At 41.1% G+C, this 13,827-nt stretch overlaps 1 protein-coding gene and 1 long non-coding RNA gene across 5 annotated transcripts in view; one reads left to right on the top strand and one right to left on the bottom strand.

Moving 5' to 3' along the window:
• Positions 1–4,183, bottom strand: part of clmpb (CXADR like membrane protein b) — a 118,464-nt gene extending 114,281 nt beyond the window's left edge. Inside the window, exons 1-2 of one of the 2 annotated variants that reach the window (XM_058079245.1) lie at positions 4,147–4,183; positions 3,357–3,464 (exon numbers count right to left, since the gene is read on the bottom strand). The gene's annotated coding sequence lies outside the window, so the exon portion shown is untranslated. The remainder of the gene's footprint in view (positions 1–3,356; positions 3,465–4,146) is intronic. The other variant, XM_058079244.1, reaches the window with a different exon arrangement.
• Positions 4,184–4,555: 372 nt separating this feature from the next.
• LOC131135058 (uncharacterized) overlaps positions 4,556–13,827 on the top strand; it is a 31,958-nt gene continuing 22,686 nt past the window's right edge. For all 3 annotated transcript variants that reach the window (XR_009131525.1, XR_009131523.1, XR_009131524.1), the window contains exons 1-5: positions 4,556–4,669; positions 4,961–5,013; positions 8,338–8,445; positions 8,697–8,821; positions 8,901–8,986. This is a non-coding gene — a long non-coding RNA (uncharacterized LOC131135058). The remainder of the gene's footprint in view (positions 4,670–4,960; positions 5,014–8,337; positions 8,446–8,696; positions 8,822–8,900; positions 8,987–13,827) is intronic.

Below are 13,827 nucleotides of genomic sequence, written 5' to 3'. Positions count from 1 at the left end.
TGGAAAAAGAAACACTTCATACTGTAATATGCTTTACTGCATAGAAACACACCTAATGTTAAATTAATACCTCTTTGATGGTGTCATATCAATTGTTAATGAGTTATGTATGTGTGTAGGAGCAATATTCATGTATTGACGCCATTGGTTTCCATGTAACAACGCTGCTCGGTTTGACAACATGCTGTACATGTAAACTCAGCTCATGCACAATGTAGTCCCCATACACTCGCCACCAGCTTTGAACAGGCTGCCTATTGTATATTAATGTTCTTTGATATGCAAGTATTCCGCACAACAATCTTGTGCATGCGAGTGCCAAGTCAGGAAAAGGTCATATTCTTATTACACATTCAAACATAATGGTGAGACATGATGGCGTAATGCAGGATGCGAGGCATATAAATGTAAATCTTTGCTGTTTACCGCTGGCTTTTGTTGACTATACTACTTTGCTCTGATTGGTTTATCTGAGGGAGTCACCTGTGTTTAGAAATATTAAAATGTGACCTTCGAGGTAGAACATGTGGACTAAACATGAACTGTGTACTTCAAACTGTCAATCGACATTTTATGTTCCTCCTTTTCACAATTAACAATGCTTCGCAACAATATGGAATGCCCATATCCGAACTGCAAACTGAGCTTCCTGCGTCCTTCAGTGCCTCCTTCCTTCACATACTATATACTCTTAAACCGCCTCCGCCCCGCCTCCCTGATGGCATACAACGTATCAAACCATAACAACCCCTCACCATGCTCGGTTTACACTCCACTGAGCCGATGTCATCACTCTTGCATATCTTGCCAGGTAGAATTGGCCTCCTTTTCTCCTTCCTGTTGTTCGACCGCTAAAAATAAAGCTCCCCTTTTGTGGAACCGCCACAAGGCTCCGGTCTGGTCCCTCCACAGGGCTTAGAACTTCACTTCCTGACAAACAGAATCCACTTTCAGGACTACACACTGGCTGGTTGCTAGTTGGTCACGTGCAGGTGTACAAACATGTCAGACGACGCACTGTTGATTTCGTGAGTTTATCTGCGGTGTACTGGTGAGAGGAAAATACAAACTTGCATGACAACATGTTACTTTTTCTCAGGCAGGACATGCTGGGTTCCCAACAGGGATAGAACTATGAACAGATGCGCCTCAACATCAAACACTGAACTCTTAAGGTAGGTTTGTTTTTATCATTAATGTATACTTTGCATTCATTTTTTTTGTTCTACCGCAGTTGTACTTAACGAAGTAGCTCATGAGCCTATCAGCATCTCTTGGAAGAAACTTGGATATACTTTAGTTAAAGGTTGATATTCTGGGGCTGCAAGAGTGCTGCGGTTCATTATGGGAAACGAACGGCAATGAATAGCAAACGATGCTAAGTGACATTCAGGGGATAATGCTAACCTCAAATTATTTGTCTTAACTGTAAAAATGTACTGTACATACAATATGCTGTGGGTGCTTGTGGCCCTATTAACATCAACTTTGTAAGGTTGCTTTGCATCATTAAATGACAGATCACCTCCAAAAACAAAATTGAATTTTACAATTTTTTACTGATTAAGACCCAGAATGCACAAAAATAAATGTATACTTTTCAGGCAACCTTCTCAACATATTTTGCAATGAAGTAAAAATGCAACAAATGTGGTGAACCATGAAAGCATAAACAAATAAAATCATGTTGCTGGTTCATAGGTTAAAGCAAGTGTGCCTGTGACCCAGATCACAAGCTACCGGTCGATCGTAAAGGTAGCTTGGGTCCATGGCAGAAACTTCATTTTGGAGATGTCATATGACATCAATCACCTGAAATTAAGCTCCGTTCCTGATTCACTGTTCCCTACGGCAAAGATTAAGTGGTGAATCGACATCGCAAGCTACACATGATGCAACTTTCATCTTCATTATGCTGATTAAAGATAAACCAACTTAGAGGTAAGATCCCTATACTGTGTACACTACCGCTCAAAAGTTTGGGATCACTTGGAAATTTTTTTGGCCAGTCTGAGATATGGCTTTTTCTTGGCAATCCTGCCATAAAGTCAGAAGTACTGAAGTCGCTGCTTCACTGTTGATACTGACACTGGTGTTTGACGGGCACTATTTAGTGCAACTGCCAGGTGACGACCTGTGAGGCGTCTTTGTCTTAAACTACACACGCTCAGATATTTGTCTTCTTGCACAGTTGCAAAGTGCATCGTTTTTCTGTCCTTGTTAGACCCGGTTTGTGCTGCTCTCTGAAGGGAGTAGTTAACAGCATGGTAAGGGATTTTAGTTTTAGTTTTGTAGATGGGGTTTCTTCATCTATTATCCTTATGAAATGATGTACTTGGATTAGCAGCCATACCAGGAGATTGATGCACCGACAGTTGAGGACCGACAGTTGTTGATAGTAGGCTTCCATGCAAAAATGTAGCTTGTGCTTTGAAAATCATCTGATTAATTGTTTGACATGGATAAAAAATGCTTGTGAAATGGAAAAAAAATGTTTGTGAAATGCATGAAAATGTGTTTTTTTAGACCTTACAAAGTTGAAAACAAAGACATTTGCAAGTGATCCCAAACTTTTGAGCGGTAGTGTATAACAAAAGTTGTCCATTCCCTAGTAGCGGCTACTTATGTAGCAAAAAGTGAATTGTTTGATGACTTTGCAAAGCATCTTGAACTCACTGGCCACAACATTAGGTACACTTGTGCATTCTAATGACGTCCCAACAAATTAATCATATTTGCATTGTGTACTGTCCATCGATGGAGTATGGATGAAGCAGCAAAGGAACAGGGCTGCTTGCTTGGATCGCTCGGTATGATTGTTAAATGGGACCTAAAGCCGGGAGGAACTTAAGAGTATAAGACAATGCTGTGTTTGGGACTCGTCAATAATGTATAGCCAGGCCGCTTCCTCCTGCAGTGCACGAGTTGTCTTGTCTGAAAGTGCTGAATGATGCAGCAGCGTGGCTGGATTAGTCAGTTCAATTTAAGAAAAGGTCATAATGCTCAGTCTGTGGAACTATGACTTTAGGATGAAAATTTGATTAAGTGTGCCCTCTCCATGTTGGCACACTGCTGACATTCAAAGAACTGCCCTTAAAACATTTTTGTCATCTCAGCATAACTCCTAATACAGAAGCAAAAGAATCTCCATAAATACAATAAATGCCTGTTCTATTGGACAAAGATTAGCATCTATCACTCACCACACAAAGCAGTTTTTATCTGCAAAATCTTGTAAAAAGCACTGTGGAACAATATATTCATTCTTGACTGATTCAAAAACAGATTTTTCTTCATGTGTTTAAGGTTGCATCATTTCATTGTCAGACAAAGCCACAATGCAGGTGGCCACCTACCTTGATTAGTGGTCAAGGAGGAAAGTAAATGATTGTTTCATCACAGATGGGATACTGCATACACAGATGGATACTTCTAACCGGGCAGGCAGATAATGTCCTCGGGCTCTGCAAGGAAAACACTTGGAGAATATAAAGTGGCTACGACATACTCCAGCTTAATTTATTTCAGAAATGCTGATTCTCAAAGCAGGAGTCCTGCATCCAAACACTGTAATGGTAAACCGGTTGCTGTAATCAAAATCTCACTCTTCATGATTACAGGTAATTGTGAGCTATTTGCATACACACAAGCTGATGCTATCTACACACCTACTAGACGGCAGGTAGTAATTTGGTGTCGCTGCTAAAATTACATTGCTAAAAAAAAGGTACATTTCTGAAACTTTAAGGTACTTCAAGTGTTCTCCTGTTAAATACTGTAATTTGCTGCTGGATTCATCTATCATAGTATTAGTCTTACCAACCCATTAAAGGGTGTCTGAACTAGCTTTAGCTTTAGCATTGTTGTAGAATTGGTAGGCAGAAATCCGATCCTGAGAGCTCTTCCTGTTTTCTTCAGGTCACATGTCCATTCTATCCACCAATAATCCGCTGCCACACCGGTTCCTTCCTGTTGCTAACTAGCTTAATAGGTTAGTGTGACAAAGCGAATTAATTAGAACTCATTGCTTGCCCCTTATTATATTATATTTATGATTTCATTGTTTATTGAAATTTACGTCATTTATAATAGTACTGGTTTAATTCAAACAATTTATTAGGAACAGGTGTAGAGAGTTCATCTTACCTGTGGACATTTACCAATGGAGTCACCTGCAGAAATGTTTAGGGAGGAGCCGCCAAGGGTCTCTGGGTTTTATAGGTTTGGTGATGTCATCATCAGACCATACCATGTACTGGGGATGAGGGAGGGGGTGGTAGGTTTTATGAGGATTTTTTCTTGGGTTAGGGGAGGGAAATATCTTTATGCGTGAATGTTTTATGACGAGTTGTAGCAGCATTGGGGTCACATAAAATGACATTGTTGAAATCCAGTTTGTGAAGAGTTAAATTATTAGATGTGTTTGGAAGACCAACCCATGGGATATAGTGGGACATTCTGGGCAGATTGAGAGCTCTATTAAGGAGTAGCTGGGGCTTCTTTGGGGAGGGCAGAGTGATGTGAGACTGTTTTTTTTTGTGGTGGTGGTGGTGGTGGTGGGGTGATTCAAGTAATATTTTGACACTATCAATTCATTTTTTATGGTTTTAGTATTTTTCATAAGTTTGAATCTTACTTGTTTGATAAATGTGCTAAGCCTGGGCGAACTGTAAGTCTGCCTCCTTGAATTTTTTCGGCCTTCAGACACCACATTACAACAGTTAGCCGATTACTTTTAGCTTTAAGGCCGCCTCTATACTGGACACATGTCATTAAATCATCCAATATAGACATAATTGTATATATTATAGATTGCTTAGCCATCTGTCGCTACCTCTGTAACTGTGCTAGCCACACAAGCTAATCAGTGACAGCATAAAATGGCATTTTGACTATTTAACACAATATTGTGAGGAAACATGGCTTCCATGGCACAGCTTTTTTGTATCTTCTCTTGTAGCTTCTCTCTCTTTTGCTGCCGAAGCACCTGTAGCTTTTGGAAACTGGATATAAGTAAGTAAATCATCAAATTCACGGATTATATATGTGATGTTTGTTCGTCAGGTGTATTACTCAGTACTTCTGGTGCTATCAAATTGGAGAATGGTTTGGTCACATGTTCCAAGTCGCTTGCTTCTTGCTGCATCATCAGAGACAACCTGTTTTGAGTAGCTTCAAGGTAGTAATGTACATAAATGCAGCCCATTTATCTCAAGATGCTGGGAGAGCATAGAAGGCGGTTAGTAGTCCTGGTATATATTTATGCAAGTCAATAAACGCCTGTGCAGGAGGGCCTATTTGCATTGTGCCTGCAGGCTCATGCCTCTCGGTTATAAATGAAACGCCAATCAAACTGACATTGCCCTTCACCGTATCAGAGTACAATTGATTGGACTACAGCGTCGGTATTGACTTTGGCTGCTTGATCTTAAAAAGAAGCGGCGATATCAAGTGAACTAAACCACTACAGCATACCCTCTACCTACAGTATGTTGTTTACCTCCTCTTTTCTTTTTCTCTCTCTACCAATTACTTACCCAGGCCTTCTCCTCTGTCCCTATAAATATCAGAGAGCTCTTTGAATGACGATGGACCGGCCAAATCAAATTCCTTCAATGTTACAGGAGTAGTAAAGTGTAGATGGACTGTGTGGGAAAATGGAGACTGTAGTGCTTTCTTTGAGCAATCAAACATCCTCTCACTTCATTTGGGAAAGCTAGTACTGCTTAAATTGGCATATGTCCAGTCCATATGCACCAATAATGAAAAGGTACGCTTTTTAACAGAGGATAACACCGGAAAATATACTGTATTAGTGTTTTCACCGCATGTATTGATCTCTGCTAAAGCGTTGCCAGGCCTTCATCAGATGATGCTTCCTTTCTTCAAGGTAGCCATCATCTTAATGTTGCAGGAGGCAGCATTGATTTTTTTTTTTTAAAGGACAAAAACACAGTAAAATGCTGTGTCCGCAGGCTGGTGTCAGTCATTGGAACCAGCATATTGGGGCTTTTAAAGACACAACCTTGCGTGCAAGAGTGTAAAATTGGTTGTACTCAGCCTCCGATTGCAGAAGGCCATTCGACTTTAGGGTATCGTATTTGATTGCATAAATCTTGGAATTATTATCAACATTTAGTATAATTTGTGTGAGATGGCAGCTTTCTTTGTATTGCACAACACAGCAGCAACAGAACCACTGTTGGAATAGCGGTAAGGAGCAAACTGCTCAACCGGCATTGATTCAGTTCATTTAATTCAATGTAAACAACAGTGCGGCAAGTGTGACATCCACAAGTTCCACCCCAACAGCAGGGAATTGCAACAAACACTTTAAAGTGCATGCAGCGGTTGATATAGTTGCTAGATGCTGACCACTTATTATGAATGTAGCTACTGCCATCTTGTGAATCTAATTAAAAAAAACACATAAGAAGCTTGCCTGCAGCCACAGCTATTAATGCATTTTCTAGACCCCGTCCTCAATAGAACCCCTGGTGGCTATTTGCTTTGGTCGCCCAAACACAAACAACTATAAGAGACTGGTTAATTGGAGCATGATATCAGACTACAGGTTTGGCTATCACTCTTTCGACATATTGCAGTTTTGTGGCAGGCTACGGTCTATTATTAGTCAAAATATATTGGAAGTTATATGCGTTGTTCTGGTCATGAGGCAGCAGTAATGACACCAAACATTGAGACCTTACATTACCATACCTTAACATTGCATGAAATCAGCCGTGGCATGTTTTCCTCCCATTCAGTGTGGAAGTGGAAGGTTTTCGTCTGGTCAAGAAATAAATTTGAGACTAGTTGATTAGCTCTCTGCTAATTAGCTAGCCACGTTGCTCAATGTGTTGTCAACAATGAATGATAGGTGACTATAGGGATGTTATTTCTTTTTTACAGGGCTCTAATAATGTTTAAAAATAAACATACTTGGAAAAAAAAATTCAATTGATAACCTACGTTGCATTTATCATGGTCATGTCTGGAACCAATTAACAGAGACGACTGTGTATATAAAAAGTGATTTTTTATGAATGAAAAATATCACCAAAGTGGTCAGTGAGATAGTGACTGAAGTGAAGCAAACAATGAATCACAGCAGTTAATCACTTCTCTTTATTGCCCAACATGTCAAACCCAAAAGCTGAATCCCGCAGGTGTATTTATTGTAATTAGTCGCCTCAAAGAAGCTGCAGGAAGGAGCCGCCGCTTTTGCCGGTGGGTTGCAAGAGAGAGCAGCTGGCGTCAGAGCGTGGAGAAAAAGGGATACATCTTAGACAATGAAATGTCCCGCCACTGTCATTTCAAGGACAAATATGCTAGTAATATTGACCCTAAGGTGTTGGTTCATTGAGGATATTCTCATCTCTCTGTCAGGACCAAATATATGACAGATGATTCTCGTTGGTTGTGGCTGCTCCCTTGTAGGAGTTGGGTGTTTAGCCTTCTGACCTATGAGGTTCAAGAAGAGAGTCTCATTTGGCTGCTTATCAGAATGGATGTGGTTTGTTTTGCGGTCCCAATAGATGGGTTCCTTAATTACAAATAAGGAAGGTAAATTATGCCTTTTGCTTGTCTTCACAGCACATTAACAACAGGCCAGTGGAGTCCTATACTCAAGCACCTCCTGCTTCGTCACCACAGCCATCTCCCACAGTACATTAGCTTCCACCTATCTACAACAGTATCTCCAAAATGATTTACGTGAACGTCTCATGGATTGTGTGGAACATCCATTATCCCACATTCTCCAACATCCCTTTTTTACAGCTCTGCACACTCAAACACTTGCTGCTACATCTTCATCGATAGACAATTAACCCAGCCCACATGGTGAATTTATCTCTGGCTTTACCTTTGCAAGAGAATCACTCGCAAATGCAATTGAGTGAAACAAAAGGTTAATAGGTGTGCATGAGGCCAACATAAATACTTTGCAAAAGGAAGCTGCGGGTGGAGATGGATTCTCACGTGGGAGAAGGGCTTAACTACATTTTCTCTCGCCACCTAATGCATACCACTCCAGAGCTAATCTGTATCAATACATCAGGTAAGCCAGATGGCACATCGTCACTGTGGGAATACAATAAACTGGCAGGCAGAAGAGCTTCTAGGGCGGCTGGAGGGAAAATAGCATGGAGAAAAAAATAACATTGAATAATGAATTCTATTTGTTAAATAATTTTGAAAAAAACAAACAAATAATGTGCAATGAGATGTTCCAGTATTTTTGTACACAATGCAATTAAACACAAAACACTCCTCCTATATTAGATTCTCCACAATGCTTGAATAAGTAAATACCACACCTCCAATTGCTTACAGGTGACTACCGTGTGTCATCATTCCCGCAACGCACACCGCCTGCAGAGCAGACGTGGCATCTGTAAAGATGATGTTTGCTGCAGGGTTTCAAGAGATCAATGCTTCAAGGTAATACGGTTATTGACAGTAGCAATACACAAAATGGCCTTTTGTTGTGGCCAACCTAGAGCACACCTGTGTAAAAATCATGCTGTCTAATCAGCCTGTTGAATATGAATGCTCACTAATGCAGATTTATGAGAACACAATTTGAGATTGGCCTTCTTAATCTTAGAGTTCAGCTCATGAAAAATGGGAAAATAAATGACCAATGATTGTATTTGACAAGAAAAGTTTAATGATGGACTGCTTTTCCACAGATTCCCATTCCAATAGAATAAGCCCCAAGGGGGTCGAATGGATCGAGTCGTGCCAGACTGCAGCAGAAAGACCTGGGGGGAGGCATGAGCGAGGCGTCACCTGCTGTCAGAACACGGGACCTCAAGTGTGTTGATTCACGTTCTGTTTGTCTAAAAATACCTGACATTTTCCAGTGAGTAATGCAAACTCCAAAACAAAAACAGAGCCTTTGCTTTTCTCCGTTGGGACGGGGTAATCCCTGGACATCTGTCAGGGAGGAGTCCTCCAAGATGTGCCTGTGGAGAGGAAGGTATGGTCATTTATTTTTGTCACTGACATAATGATGGCAACAATTTGTGAAGCCAGGGATAAAGCCGGTAACAAAGATAAGTAGAAATGAAAGTACCCCACGAAGCATACTTCATTGGCCCCCGTTGACATGCCAAATACTTTGACTCTGACAGAGACAAGAATTTAACAATACTGTATGTTTCTTATAATGGTTGTAGTTTGCAGTGGCACTATATGTCCTCTTGCCTTCTCTGCCTTGCACAGTGATTCACTGACACACTGAAACATGCTATAAATACTATCAGGATGTACTGTTCTTTGTCATATTATGACACCAAACTTTTCCCCCCCTCCCTCATGACAAGTGATAGGACACAAACCAAAACTTCAGGTGCAGATCAGTGTCTCAATGTAGGCCAGGCTACAGGAACTCTCCTGTTTATAACTTTCAGTTTAGCGTTAAATGTCATGCTAAGCTCTCGTTGTACCAGATTTATATTTTTTAATATCCGACAAGCCGCTACACAATGTCAGTGTGTAGAGTATTTATAAAGAATATTATATTTATAAAGAAAAGTAATTTATAATTGTTTAACAATCCACATGACATTCTTTTTATGGCACTGACAACTGCGAGCAACAAATGACTTAACACCACGCATTCAGTCAATTTGACCTTTCCGAGCGATGATGACGGCAGTAATTATGTCTGTCATCAGATAACCAGTAATGTGTAGCAAATCACATTTGTGCAATAATAATCTTTGCAACCTAAAGATTAACCCTGTCAACATTTCCCGAAGTCTATTAACATTGATTTGAACCTCCCTTACAGTGGTAGTTATTTTCTTGTTTACTTGCAGTTCCCGGCTAAGTTACACATTTACAATGGAGCCAGGCCAATATGTTGTTTGCTTGAATACCCTCAAATTAATTATATTCTGACCCCCCCCCCCCCCCCCCCCCCCCGTGAATGACTAAAGGTTTCACAACATTTGATGAGACCTTGGCAGATTATGTTGGTGAAATAAAGTGTGTGTGTGTGTGTTGCGAATTTCACCAACATAGCACTTTGAGAAATCCCCCTCGATCCATTTGACCATTAACTAATTATTCCTTTGGACGCTTTACAGTATTGATTTGGATGTAAGTAGCCCTAGCGTTTGAGGAGCTCTGAATGATTTTGAGACGAGATGCACATTCTGCCCGGAGAACTAATCCGCTAAAATGCCGCATGGGATTTAAAACTATATGGAAATAAGTTCATCCCGATAACGTCACCCATGAGGCAAAAGGCAAAGGTTGAGGTGGTGGGCAGTAGACAGGTGATGAATTAGAATTAGGATAAGGAGCAGAGTAGGAGAGACTACACAACATTTATAATTAGAGTATAGTGGAACCTCAGTTAGCATCATTCATCGTACTCTAACTGAATCGTACTCTAACTGAATCACTGGGCTACATGAACATTTAACGTCACTTTTACCTTGAATGAAGACGTGAGTGCTATGAGTGGTTTCTTTAGCGTGTGTCATCTCCCCTATCAAAATGTTGACACTTCACTTTGGGTTATTTTGCATGATCAATAAGAAAAGCAAAGAACTACAGTCAACCATTGATGATGTCATACACGGGCAACAGTCGGGAGACAATGACTTCCTGTTCTGGTTTCTAGTTGAGAGCAAGCTAACAGGCATGTTTTTTTTTATAAAGATACATTACGAAGACAGTTAGACTCACGCAGACTCATACATTACATTACATGACATGACAACAAAGACAGCGTATATGAACTGAGACAAAATTTTTGCATTTATTTTTTACATAAACAGAGCAGTACACTCACCAAGGTTCCACTGTATCTGTTCTATTAGTGTGTCTAGTTTCCTCTTTTTTTCTGGAGACTGCATGTCCCGGACATTAATTACCAGATAATATTTCAGAGCAAACAAATCAATATTCATCAGTACATGCTCTGCTTGAATTAAAACAAGATGAGACTGTTTGATACTGTGGATAGATCATCCAAGCCATGGACCGTAGATGCAGTTGTGTCTGACCAATTAGATGTCCAACCTCAGAACATTGTAACATTGTTCCCCTTCGACCAAACTTGCACCAAACACATCTGCTCAATCACCTGATTAACTCAAGGATCCAAACTGTCCATCGCTGTAAATGATAGGTTGAATGGTTATCTGTCTTTATAAGTGTCCTAATGCTGGGGACACCTTCACAGTCACATTTGAAAGTCTGAGTCAAACCTTGTCTATATATGCTGGTACCCTTACAATGTGATGCTAGGTTGCCACATGATAGACTTAACTAGAATTTTAAGGATTTAAGGTCCCGGAAAGTTTAATGCTGTAATCCCGACTGGTGGAAAGTAGTGGGAACACTTGGAGCTTGCATGGTCCGTCCCCAGAAGTCAACAAACAACATAGATGACAATCTCAGTAAGCATTCCATTTAGCATCAGCGGAGTCGATATTCTGAAAGTTATTAAGCAGGCCTCAAAAATGTGCAAGGATCTTGGGACATGGGAGGCTGCAGAGGATCGGGGGTTTCCTTGGGGGTATATTGTCATCCTTAAAATTTAGGAACCAAGGAACTAATGAACTAAATGAACTAATGACTAAGGCACATACATTTACAACAGTTACTTAGAAATTCATGAAGAAGTAATGAGTAGTGGTTCAGGTCAGGTAAGTGGGGACACAGCTTCTGAGTTAGCACTGCGAATGGTTTTCAAATAAGTTCGACTCCAGCTTCCCCATGACCCTGAACAAGACAACTAATAACCTCCATCACCTGTCCTTGGCTAATTTATCCATCACCCAGTGCTCTATTCGCCTGAGAACTTGGCCATCCTAGTCTGTGACTTTGCATATGTGATTTAGAATTTTGATTAAGGTCAGCGGTTGGGTTATTGCTGTGCATGTCAGCGTAGCCAGTGGATGCTTTAATTGAGCCAGTTTCACGAGGCCGCCGCTGCCAAAAAGAAAGGCGTAAAGTCCAGCAACCCAACACATTCTAGATAGCCAAGTGAAGCAAAGCCCATAATTAGAGTAGACACTCATGTTGGGCTGGTAGGCACACAGATCACACACTGTTACGCTTCATGCCTCTCTCAGATAGGATTCCTGCCCCTTTACATTTAGTGAGGCGTCAGTGGGATAAGTAGAAGATCAGTGGTTTCCCTTAACGGAAAGTCTCCATTTCATTCGGCCACCAGGCAGTTCCAGAGCACATTGCAACTATTGCACTATCCATTTGCACCACTACTCCCTCGGGGGAAAGGGTGACTCTTCCTGTTTAGCTCTCATACAAGTGCGAAAAGGACCAGCATTTCTCACAGGTTAAATGCACTTGTGAATGGCCACCATTACAAATCCCTTTTTGGGATAGTGTGGTGTGGAATGGTGCTTTCCTGTATAGTCATTGAGAGCCTGACGGCTTTGATAGTCACTAGAATGGAGGGTATCTGATGAATGAAGCACTTGTCTCGCACATATTGACCTTAGCAGAGGAGCCCTAAAGAGGGAAGAACTCTTTAACGTGAACCCTGAAGAAGGACTGCTGACCTTCTAGACGCTTTCCAACCGATTACTCTCCACGGTTATTTACTCTTTTATCCACTCTCTCATGAATATCAAAGTACGGATGATGAAGAGCTGGTCCCCGTCTCTCACCGTCCCGTCTCACTACCACCCTCCAAGTCGCATTGGAGTTAGGAGCTGTATAAGTTTTGAGAATGTTGTCAGAACAAGGCCTTTCAGGGAGGGTGGGGTTGTCTCTGCTTGTCAGCAGAAGTGCCAGCCGTCATCTGCTTGCACGGAATACAGCATGATAGAACCGATATTGAGTCTTTTCCATAGTGATAGGGTGCCATTTCCGGCTGGTATGCCTGGAGAGAGTCTGGGTTACAGTAAGTAGGATGTTTTTAAGAACAGTGGAGGTTAGGGTGAAGGTATCAGTCAAAAGTGATGCGGAGTTCCCCATTCTTGCAGTTCTCCGTCTTCACACGGAAAAAAATGGGAAAAATGCAGTGACTGACAACCTGTCTTACTCTGATTATCAGACCATGAATTATTCATGGGCACACTGGTTCCCTGAAGCCTTGGCACAAGCATATCCAGCTATTTTAAAACCTCACGTCGTCAAGTAGTGGTGGCAGTGATGGAAAACTAAAGCAGGCAAGCTTCTCAGCAAGGGTATCCACTTTGGATTAGATTCAATTGGAGAATGTACTCTGTGTCTGGCCCATTAGTGTAGAAGAACACTTAAGGAACCAGTGTTTAGCATTGACCATCATGCAGTTGTCATCCGTGATACCATCCATAGGGGCAATTAGTTCTTTCTTTATGCACTGGAGAGTAGCAGATAAATAACTGTAAACACAACACCTGTGTACCTAATGTAGCTGTGAGAACAAAACCCTTGATCTGTCGGGTCAAGTTCAGGCGTTAAATGATCGCAATGGGTGATTTGACAGGGCTGTCGTGACAAAGAAAGTACAGCTAAAAAAAAAAAAAAAAAAAGAAAGTACAGCTAACCAACGGGCATGTTTCCGCTTTAATCTGGACAAGGAAGCATCCTTTAAAATATAAGATGGCAACCGAGTCATCTGTCACGGTCACCCTGTAACCTTGCCCACAGGAGCGTGCCTAGGTAATGATAATATAAAATCACGCTCCTACACAGCATCCAGGCATAATTTAAAGGGCAAATGCCCTATTATAAAAGTAAATGACTCAGATGAACAGGATATGAATTAATGATTTTACTGGATGGTAACTGAGGGACATTTTTATGCCATATCCTAGAGCACCTCGATGTCACTGCCAGTAAGGGCGAATG

Source organism: Doryrhamphus excisus, chromosome 8 (assembly GCF_030265055.1).
Source record: "Doryrhamphus excisus isolate RoL2022-K1 chromosome 8, RoL_Dexc_1.0, whole genome shotgun sequence".
NCBI classification, from domain to species: Eukaryota; Metazoa; Chordata; class Actinopteri; order Syngnathiformes; family Syngnathidae; genus Doryrhamphus; species Doryrhamphus excisus.
This window is presented reverse-complemented; position numbering and strand designations above follow the sequence as displayed.